We start from the raw sequence: 11,732 nt of genomic DNA, 5'->3' as shown, positions 1-11,732 counted from the left end.
AAAAAAAAAAAAAAAAAAAAAGACCCCTCTTGTTTCAGTAAACAGGCATTTTTTTCAGCTGAATATCAGTAAAGATGTATAGATATTAGTAGAAAAATGTACAAACAAAAATATTATGAAACTAAACACATTCTTTTTATTAAATAACAAATAATACTGGTGGTTTTCTTTTTATCCTATGATTCTATTGGCTAGTTTTGCTATATTTGTTTGGTCCTTCTATAATATTTATCCACTCAGTGTACTCTTCTCATGTATAAATTACTTTTAGCCAAATGTTAACATTATTCTGATTTGCATACATACTTTTATCAAGGACAAAATAAGTGTGTTTCTGGATAGATATTATATGTATGTTCCAAAAAATAATAACTTCATCTCCATTTAGCTTCTGGAACTTTCCTCCAATTATTTCTGATTGGTAAATAAAGATGCCATCAACCAAAAACTGGGCAGGGAAGACAGAGGAGGGACTTTAGGATTCATGGGCTTGGGACTACAAGGAGAGGAAGAGAGAGATCTGCCATGCCTAGAGAGAGTGAAGGAGAGGAGATACTCAATGCCTGAGAAGAGAACAGGACAGAGAGGCATGGTCATCATGTGAAGGAGTCAGGAAAGTGTGGCCCAGATACAGAACAACCCTCTAGGTCCAAAACAGCCAAGACAGAACATAGGATTAGTAAGGAGTAACATGGGATTAACCACATGGAGGTTAGCCAGTGGGTGAGGTATTATGTTCCTTAAGACATATGAAAATATAAAAGCTGAGTGTGTGTCTTTCATTTGGGAACCTATATGTGGTAGCAAAACTTGCCATGAGGATTATATAATATTTATTTCAATACTAAGTTCATAAGAGCAGATCATAGTCTATAAAATTTAATTCTTTCTCCTTAAATAGAAATAGATAATGCCCATTATTTAGATATACAAACATATATTTTATATACAAATTAGCTTCCTATCACCTGATTTCTCAAAGAAAGAAATAATTCATAAAATGATTATAGAAAAGTTGTGATAGTGATCTGTAAACCTTCATTATTCACCACCTTTACTAGCTGTGTGCATCAGGGTTCACTAGAATTACAGAACTTATAGAATGTCTGTCTATATTGAGGGAATTTACTATTATGACTTACAGTATGTAGTCCAACTAACCCAATAATGGACAACTGTGGATTGGAAGTCCAATAATCTATTAGTTGCTCAGTCTTGGGAAGCTAGTTGTTTAAGATGAAACCTACTTCTTTTAATATCTTTTGTAGAAGTAGGTTTCAAGAGATGTAAGCAGTTGAAGAAGAGTGACTCTTCCTTCTTACAATGTCCTTATGTAGACCTCCAGCAAAAGGTATGTCTCAGATTAAGCTGTGTACCATGACACCTAGATCTAGGACATGCTTTGTCCCAGGCTGACCTTGAACCCCAGAGATTGCCTTGCCTCAGTTGCCTGCGATTACAACTTTTCACGGCTACCATACTTCAAGATCGCCATGATCCAGGTCAGAAACTTGTGTCTTCTAGCCTTAAGATCTGGATCAAAGTTGTGTCCTCTAATTCTAAACTGTAGTTCATTCCAGATATATTCAAGTTAACAATCAGGAGTAGTTATGACACCAGCTAGTCCCTTCTCTGCTTTCTCAGTACTTCCTCTAACGGGCTCTATCTGCAGACCTACAAGTGTGATTCCAGACCAAGGAATTCCATCCACTTGTTATCCACCATTGTTGGGCAAAGTCACATTTTCCCTTTCCCACCTCACCATCTCACAGATATGTGGTTTGACAGCCAACTTTTTCTGAATAAATTAAGTAGCTCATCCCTAAACTTTAGCTGGTCTATCTCAGATCCTATAGTTCCAGAACTTGCCTGAAAGAAAGAAAGTCATATAATAACATGTCACAGAAGCAAACAAATAGAAATCCAAATGTTCAGGTCAAATTGCAAAAACTAAAGCATTATTATGAGCTAAGGCATCGGTTCTCCCGACAGGCACACTAGTTCTATACAAATAATGTCTAATAAGAGTTACATACATGAATTACAGGGCATGGAATTTTAAAGGACAATCATAAGCTTTACAAATATAAAGGGATTTAAAATTCATAAACACTTAAGTATAGCCTGTATTATATTAGTTGTACATTTGTTTTCATGTATGATATTTGGTATTGGATAACCAATGCATTTATACATATACACACATTTAGAGATAAGCAAACACAGACATATACCTATACACACATATACATATGTAAAAGCAATTAATCATAAGATAAGAAAATACAAATATGAATTGCATTCCATCACATAAGAGGGAAAGAAAGCCAATTAAAAAGGTAGTCTCATGTTATTGTAATAGAATTAAAACAACACAGAGAAAAATATCTTCTCTATTTGATACTATAGTAGTAAAAATAGGATTTTTGTGTATAGTAAAACACACAGAAGTAGAAATCATTACAAGTGAGCATTTATAGATACTAAGTTGAAAGTGACCTGTGTTAGTAGTTTCTTGGAAGAAATGTAAACTGTGGTAAATGTAACTGCATCATCTATCTGAATAATAAATGTGAAAATAGTTGGAAAACTGGCAATACTTTGACCAGAGCACTCTTATTACATTATGGATTAGCAGAGTGCTCCTACTGACAGCTCACTTCTTTCTAGAGAACTCGGTTTGAAATTCTGAAAGACTGACAAGGCATCTTAGTACTTGAATACTTACAGAGCATATGGAAGGCCTCTAGTTAACTGCCCAACCCTGATTTTAAAAAAAGGAGTATGGATGGGGGACAAACTGAGAAACCACTTTCTAAGTATGCCAGCACTAGGCATTTAAATAGAAGTCAGTTTAGATGATAGTCCTCGTCCTCAAAGACCACTTAATGCAAACCAACATGGAGATTACTATAAGCTCTGCAGGGGGATTTACCTGTATTAAGGTAATGAGCCAATGTTAAAATCTATTCTTAGTCGTATATACAGATATATAAATAACCAATATATAAGTGCATATGAAGGTCAGTATCCTCAAACAGATACGAGTCATTATAAAGACCATCTTCATGTACAATAGTAGACCAATCTGAAAGACGAGATAAGGACTATACATGAGTCATAATCAAACTTATAAAATAAATATCCTTCGTTCTGCACTGACACAAAATGTTAGGAAAATTTGATAAATTGGAGATAATAAAAATTAAATTTTTATAGAAAAAAACACCTTAATAAACTTAAGACTTGCCACCACAGGAAGGGAGGGGTGGCGCATGGGGCAGGGTGGAGCTGGCTGAAGGACAAGCCCATAGGAAGGACAATGTTAGCTGGCTGGACCATCCAGTACTCCCATTGTTCTTCTCAGCAGAGGTTTTTTGGGCTTTGTCTTTTGTTTATTTCATGACAGGGCTTGTGTAGTCTTGGATATCTTGGAATAAGCTCTGTTGACTAGGCTGGTCTCAAACCCAAAGAGATCTGAATGCCTCTACCTCCTCAGTGTTGAGATAAAAGACTTGTGCTACCACTGCCCAGCAAAAGACAAATTTCTTTCTTTTTTTAATTGGATATTTTATTTATTTATATTTCAAATGTTATTCCCTTTCCAGATCCCTTCCCCCTGCCAAACCCCATATCCCATTCTCCCTCTTCCTGCTTCTATGAGGGTGTACACCCACCCACTCCTGCCTCCCTGTTCTCACATCCCCCTACACTGGAGTAAGGAACCTTTATTGGACCAAGGGCCTCTTCTCTCATTGATTCCTGACAAGGCCATCCTCTGCTATTAATACAGCTGGAGCCACGGGTCCCTCCATGTGTACTCCTTGGTTGGTGGTTTAGATCCTGGGAGCTCTAGTTGGTAGATATTATTGTTCTTCCATCCTTTTTGTCCTCTCCTACCTCTGCCTCCAACCACTGCCCCTGCTGCCTGCCACCACAGCAGCAGCTAGAGGGGCAGCTGCCTCTTTTTTATCCCGCTTTTCCCTGTGCATGAGGTAGTTCTTGTTTTATCCATCCAAGGCAGTGGTCAGGGCACACTTGCCCTCCCGGCACCCCCACCTCTGCTCTGGCTTTACAATGCTGGAGCATGAGGGTCTGTGCCCGAGTGGGCTTGTCCATCCAGCCCTGCTTTCTGGCCTCATCTGTCCGTTCACTCTCATCTGGATAGGTCCTTTTTTGTGAGTATTCCATAGTCTTAGTAATAGTGTCAGGCCTTGGAACTTCCTCTTGAGCTGGATCCCACTTTGATCCTGTCACCAGAGCTTCTTTTCCTCAGGCTTCTCTCTATTTCAATCCCTGCCATCCTTTCAGACAGGTGCACCCTTCACTTGATGCCCTGCCTTCCTGTTGGAGGTGGGTTCCCTACTGTTGGGCATTTCATCTAAGGTCCCTCCCTTTGAGTCTTAAGAGTCTCTCACCTCCCAGGTCTCTGGTGCATTCTGGAGGGTCACCCCAACCTCTTTCCTTCTAAGGTTGCCTGTTTCCATTCTTTCTGCTGGCCCTCAGGGCTTCAGTCATTTTCTCTCATCCAATACCAGATCCTACTCCAGTCTTTGCTCCCCATCCCCAGGACATTTTGCCTACCAGGTCCCTCCCTCCCCACTTGTGATTGCTTTCTTCTCCCTCTCAAGTGAGGCATAGGTGACCTCACTCAGGCCCTTCAGCTTGTTGAACTTTTTGAGTTGTGTGGACTGTATCTTGGGTATTCTGCATTTTATTTTGTCTGTATTTATTTATTTATTTATTTATTGGCTAATACCCTTTTTTAGTGAGTACATATCATGCATGTCCTTTTGGATCTGGGTTACCTCACTTAGGATGATGCTTTCTAGTTGCATCCTTTTGCCTGCAAAACTCAGGATGTTATCTGTAGTGGAAACTGAACAACCCTCTACTCAATGATAAGTTGGTCATGGAAGAAATAAAGAAAGAAATTAAAGACTTCCTGGAATTTAAGGAAAATGTCAACACATCATACCCAAACTTATGGGGCACAGTGAAAGCAGTGCTAAGAGGAAAATTCATAGCAGTAAGTGACCTGATAAAAAAACTGGAGAGATCCTACACTAGCTACTTAACAGCATACCTGAGAGCTTGAGAACAAAAAGAAGCAAACACACCCAAGAGGAGTAGAAAGCAGGAAATAGGCAAACTCAGGGACAAAACAAACCAAATAGAAACAAAGAGAACTATACAAAGAATCAACACAACCAAAAGCTGGTTCTTTGAGAGAATCAACTAGGTAGATAGACCCCTAGTCAAATTAACTAAAAGCCCAGAGGTAGTATCCTAATTAATGAAATCAAAAATGAAAAGGGAGACATAACAACATAAATAGAGGGAATTCAAAAAACCATCAGATCCTACTATAAAAGACTATACTGAATAAAACTGGAAAATCTAGATAAAATGGAGAGTTTTATAGACAGATACTACATACCAAAGTTAAATCAAGAGCAGGTAAACTATCTAAACTGGTCCATATCCCATAACAAAATAGTAGAAGTCATTAAAAACCTCTCAACCAAAGAATAACTGAGGGCCAGATGGATTTAATACAGAATTCTACCAGAGGTTCAAAGAAGACCTGATACTAATATTCCTCAAACTATTCCATAAAAGAGAAGCAGAAGGAACACCACTAACTGTGCTATGATGCCACGATTACTCTGATACCCAAACCACACAAGGGCCCAACCAAAAAAGAGAAGTCAGACCAATCTCGCTTATGAATATTCATGCAAAAATACTCAATAAAATTCTTGCAAAACAAATCCAAGAACATCAAAACTATCATTCACCATTATCAAGTAAGCTTCATCCCAGGGATGCAACATATGAAAATCCATTAATGTAATACACTATATAAAGAAACTCAAAAAAAAAATCACATAATCATCTCCTTAGATGCCGAACACACATTTGACATAATATAACACCCCATTCATGTTAAAAGTATTGGAGACGTCAAAAATCCAAGGCCCATACCTAAACATAATAAAAGCAATTTAGTGCAAACCAACAACCAATATCAAATTAAATGAAGAGATACTTGAAGCAAGCCCACTGAAATCGGGGCAAGAAAAGGATACCCACTCTTCCTATATCTATTCAATATAATACTCGAAGTGCTAGCTAGAACAGTAAGACAACAAAAATAGATCAAGGGAGTACAAATTGGCAAAGAAGAAATAATGGAATCACTGTTTGCAGATGATATGATAGTATACATAAGCAACCTCAAATATTCTACCAGAGAACTTCTCCAGCTGATAAACCACTTCAGCAAAGTGGCAACCCCATCCCTCCACTTGAGGTGCAAATGTTGTATGGTGGTATTGATCACCCTTGTACAGACTTTATGAATTTCTCCAATCCTTAAATATAGTGTCATTTTGGGCATTTAAAAAATGGATTTTTAAAAATTGGTTATTTTATTTATTTACATTTCAAATGTTATCCACAGCACATCAAGGGGATAACTTTTGAAATGTAAATAAATTTAAAAAATTAAAAATCATATTTTTAAACTCCCAAAATACAGTAAATTTAAAGATTGGAGAAATTCATCAAGTCTGTACTAGAGAAACTTATTTTCCTTTCTAACCAAATATTAATTGCAAACAGTTTGGTTGGTAGGAATAGGAATGCAATTCTACTTCCCTCTCTGAGTGCTTGTACCCTGAATGGACTGTACCTGTGAAGGTCAATTTGTGTTATCACCATCTCTGAGTCTATATGTACACTAATCCTATTGTATATGAAAGACAGTTTCCTTACAGTCACATACCACCTGTAGCTCTTCTAATCTTCTCACCTCCTTCTCTATATAGATCTCTGAGACTGGAGGTAAGGGATTAGAACAGAAGTTTTCAACCTGTTGGTTTCAATCACCAAATGGGTTGAAAGAATCTTTCACAAGGGTTGCATACCAGATATTCTACAAGTGGGATAATTTCACTACAGTTCATAACAATTTTAAAATTATAGCTATAAAGTAGGAACAAAAATAATTTTATGATTTGAGTCACCATCACATGAGAAACAATATTAAAAGTTTTCAGCATTATGAAGTTGGAGAACCACTAGGTTAGAGGAAGAACTCTTTTATAGTGCTGAGTGCTCCAGATTATCTCATTCTATACATATTTTTTAGTTGTGGGCCTTTGTGTCAACTCCCATCAATGATAAAGGAATCATAAGCCTGGCAGTGGTGGTGCATGACTTTAATCCCAGCATTTGGAAAGCAGAAGTAGGTGAATTTCTGAGTTGAAGCCCAGCCTGGTCTACAGAGTGGTTTCCAGGACAGCTTGGGCAATACAGGGAAACCCTGTCTTGAAAAACCAATATATATATATATATATATATATATATATATATATATATATATATATATATATATATATTATATACATATAATAAAATAAAAAGGAATCATACCTGATGAATATTGAATTATGTAACTACCTAGCATATCATGTTCCTGTAACACAATGCTTTACATCCTGTGACCCTTTAATTCAGTTCCTTATGCTGTTGTGACTCTCCAACCATAAAATTACTTTATTTCTACTTCACAACAATAATATTCTACTGTTCTGAATCATAATATAAATATATTATATATTGGTTATAGGACAGATAACTCCCAAATGGTCGAATCCACAGTTTGAGAACATTTGCTTTAGTAGAATAGTAACAGGTTTTCCCCCAAAGCCCATAAACTAGCTTATCTCAGATTCTTGCACTTTTCAACAGTGTCAGGTATTAGTTCCATCTCATGAAATATGCCATAAAGCAAATCTAAAACTCTTTGATTACTCTGGTAATGTTATATCATCATTGCAGTATATCTTGTAGGCTGGTATCTCTTGATGGTCTCAGGATTGTGTGGCTGGTTAACACTGGTAAATAACTTTCTCCTCTGTTAGTGCAGAGTATCTTCAAGCATCCTGAATACTAGGCATAGCATAACCTTCATGTTGGCCACTACATAGATTTTTGCATGTTCAATGGGATGAGTATTGTCATTGGAAATAAGACATTCTTATCAGCTTATATAAAGTAACCAATAAACTTGGAATAGCTTTTGATGTTCTAATGACCCTTGGGACTCCTTGACCAATGACTCACCAATGTATAACCAATTCTGGCACTAGAGTTTTTCTTCCTGGCAAAAGATGTGTAGTTGTGGCATTGCCTCCCTATTATATGGAAATTTCACTTATATTTTTTCATAGTTACATACATACATATTTTTAATGTATATGAATATAAATTACATAAGAATAGAAATATTTTACATATGTGTGAAGAGAATATAAATAGAATACAAATAGAGTTTGTATCAAAAGAATAAAAAGTTTCTCTCGGTCCCATATTGAACTCGAGTTGGAAGAGGTGAGTCTGGTCTCAAAATGGAGGGTCATGATCCAAAGGAACCAGAGCAGCTGAGGAAGCTGTTCATTGGTGGTCTGAGCTTTGAAACCACAGATGATAGTTTAAGAGAACATTTTGAGAAATGGGGCACACTAAGAGACTGTGTGCTAATTAGAGATCCCCACATTCCAGAGGCTTTGGTTTTGTGACCTACTCTTGTGTTGAAGAAGTAGATGCTACAATGTGTGCTCAACCACACAAGGTTGATGGAACCAAAGAGAGTTGTTTCTAGAGAGGATTCTGTAAAGCCTGGTGCCCATTTAAATATGAAGAAAATTTTTGTTGTGGTATTAAAGAGGATACAGAAGAATATAATCTGAGAGACTACTTTGAAAAGTATGACAAGATTGAAATCATAGAAGTTATGGAAGACAGGCAGAGAGGATTTGCTTTTGTAACTTTTGATGATCATGACACAGTTGATAAAATTGTTGTTCAGAAATACCACACTATTAATGGGCATAATTGTGAAGTGAAAAAGTCCCATTCTAATCAAGAGATGCAGTGTGGTGGATCACAGAGAGGTCGTGGAGGTGGATCTGGCAACTTTATGGGACGTGGGGGAAACTTTGGAGGTGGTGGAGGAAACTTTGGTCTTGGAGGAAACTTTGGTGGAAGAGGAGGCTATGGTGGTGGAGGTGGTGGCAGCAGAGGTAGTTATAGAGATGGTAATGGTGGATATAATGGATTTGGAGGTGATGGTGGCAACTATGGTGGTGGTCCTGGTTACAGTAGTAGAGGAGATTGTGGAAGTGATGGAACGGGATATGGAAACCAAGGTGGTGGATATGGTGGTGGAGGAGGAAGATATGATGGTTACAATAAAGGAAGAGATTTTGGTGGAGGTAACTATGGTGGTGGTGGGAACTATAATGACTTTGGAAATTATAGTGAACAGCAACAATCAAATTATAGATCCATGAAGGGGGGCAGTTTTGGTGGAAGAAGCTCAGGCAGTCCCTATGGTGGTGGCTGTGGATCTGGAGGTGGAAATGGTGGATATGGTAGCAGAAGGTTTTAAAATAAAACAGAAACAGCTACAGGGCTACAGTTCTTAGCAGGAGAGAGAACAAGGAGTTGTCAGGAAAGCTGCAAGTTACTTTGGGACAGTAGTCCCAAAGGTATTAGAGGAACTGCAAATTCTGCCACAGAAGGAATGATGATCCATAGTCAGAAAAGTCACTGTGGCTTAAACAGGAACCCTTCTTGTTCAGGACTGTCATAGTCACAGTTTGCAAAAAGTGCAGCTATTGATTAATGCAATGTAGTGTCAATTATATGTACATTCCTGAGGTCCTTTATCTGTTGTAGCTTTGTCTTTTTCTTTTTCTTTTCATTATATCAGGTATATTGCCCTGTAAATTGTGGTAGTGGTACCAAGAATAAAAAATTAAGGAATTTTTAATTTTTCAATATTTGTGTAATTCAGTTTTTCTACATTTTAGTACAGAAACTTTAACAAAATGCAGTTTTGAAGTTGTTTCCTTGTGAGTTAACAAGTAAAGAAGATCATTGTTAATTACTATTTTGTATGAATTTTGCTAAAGTTAACTGTAAAAAAACACCTACTGACTTGCAATTTAAGGGGAATCTATTCGCCCCATTTCCGAAACAATGATGAATGGGCTCTGACATGTGGAGAGAATAGATATTTGCATGTTTGCAATATGTGTTTTAGATAATTAGAATTGGGTAATAAAAAGTAGCCTATTTGTGAATTTAATAGCATTAATATTACCTTCAAATGAAAAAGATCTCAAAAGTTAAAAAAAAAAAGAATAAAAATATAAGCCTCTAAATTTTCTAAAGTAGTAGATTTCTATATGGATTTTTAAAATATATTTACTGATAGTTGTATAACTCATATATTTTTATATCAAAACAAAATAGAGAAAAATATATATTCTTGAAATTCTTTAATTGATTCATTGAAAGTCTTAAAGATATGATAGTATAAATAAACGACCCCAAAAATTCTACCAGAGAACATCTTCAGCTGATAAACCACTTCAGCAAAGTGGCTGGATACAAAATTAGCTCAAATAAATCAGTAACCTTCCTTTATATAAATGATAAAAAGACTAAAAAGCTAATTTGGGAAACAATGCCTTTCACAATAGTCAGAAATAATAAAAATATCTTGGGATAAGTCTAAATAAACTAGTGAAAGATCTGTATGTCAATAACTTCACGTCTCTCAAGAAAGAAATCGAAGAAGATCTCAGCAAATGGAGAGATCTCCCATTCTCATGGATTGGCAGAATTAACATAGTAAAAATGGCCATCCTACTACAAGCAATCTACAGATTCAATGCAATTCCCATCAAAATCCCAACACAATTGTTCAAAGACATAGAAAGAACAATGTTCAAATTCACCTGGAAAGGCAAAAAACCCAGAATAATGAAAACAATTCATAACAATAAAGGAACTTTTAGGGGAATCAACATCCCTGACCTCAAGCTGTACTATAGAGAAATATTGATGAAAATAGTACAGTATTGGTACAGAGACAAACATGTTGATCAATGGAATAGAATTGAAGTCTCAGAAATAAAACAACACACTTACAACACTTGATCTTTGATAAAGAAGCCAAAAATATACAATGGAAAAAAGAAGCATCTTCAATGAATGGTGCTCATCAAATTGGTCATCTCTATGTAGAAAAATGAAAATAGACCCATATTTGTCACCTTGTAAAAAGCTCAAGTCCAAGTGGATCAAGGACCTCAACATGAAACTGGATCCACTGAATATAAAAGAAGAGAAAGTGGGAAAGAGCCTTGAACTCATTGCCACAGGGAGATATTGCCTAAAGAGAACTCCAGTGGCTCAGATTTTAGTATCAAGAACTGATAATGGGACCTCAGGAAACTGGAAAGCTTCTGTAAGGTAAGGAGAGGGGGAAGAAAGTAGTTTAACAGGTAGGGGGAGTGAGGGAGGGTTCTGGGTGGGAAAGTGGATAGGAAGAGGAAGAGGGGAACATGATTAGGTACTGACTGGGTCAGGAGAACAGGATTGAAGCCCTGAAGGCCAGCAGAAAGAATGCAAACAGGTAACCTTGAGAGGTAGGAAGTAGGGGGACCCTCTAGAATGTACCAGAGACCTGGGGTGTGAGAGTCTCTCAGAACTCAAAGGAACAAGTCCGAGATGAAATGTTCTACAGCGGGGAGAGGGAAATTGTACAGACCACCTCCAATAGAAAGACAGGGAATCAAGAGGAGAGATGAGGTTGCAATCTCACAGTCAAAAACTCTGACCCAAAACTGTTCCTGTCTGAAAGAACTGCG

At 37.0% G+C, this 11,732-nt stretch overlaps 1 pseudogene; it reads left to right on the top strand.

The window, feature by feature from the left end:
• Positions 1–8,376: 8,376 nt before the first annotated feature.
• Positions 8,377–9,460, top strand: LOC116083271 (annotated as a pseudogene).
• The last annotated feature ends 2,272 nt before the right edge of the window (positions 9,461–11,732 follow it).

This window comes from Mastomys coucha, unplaced genomic scaffold (genome assembly GCF_008632895.1).
Source record: "Mastomys coucha isolate ucsf_1 unplaced genomic scaffold, UCSF_Mcou_1 pScaffold8, whole genome shotgun sequence".
In the NCBI taxonomy this organism is placed as follows: Eukaryota; Metazoa; Chordata; class Mammalia; order Rodentia; family Muridae; genus Mastomys; species Mastomys coucha.
The sequence above is the reverse complement of the archived record's forward strand: the minus strand, read 5'-3'. Positions and strand labels throughout refer to the sequence as shown.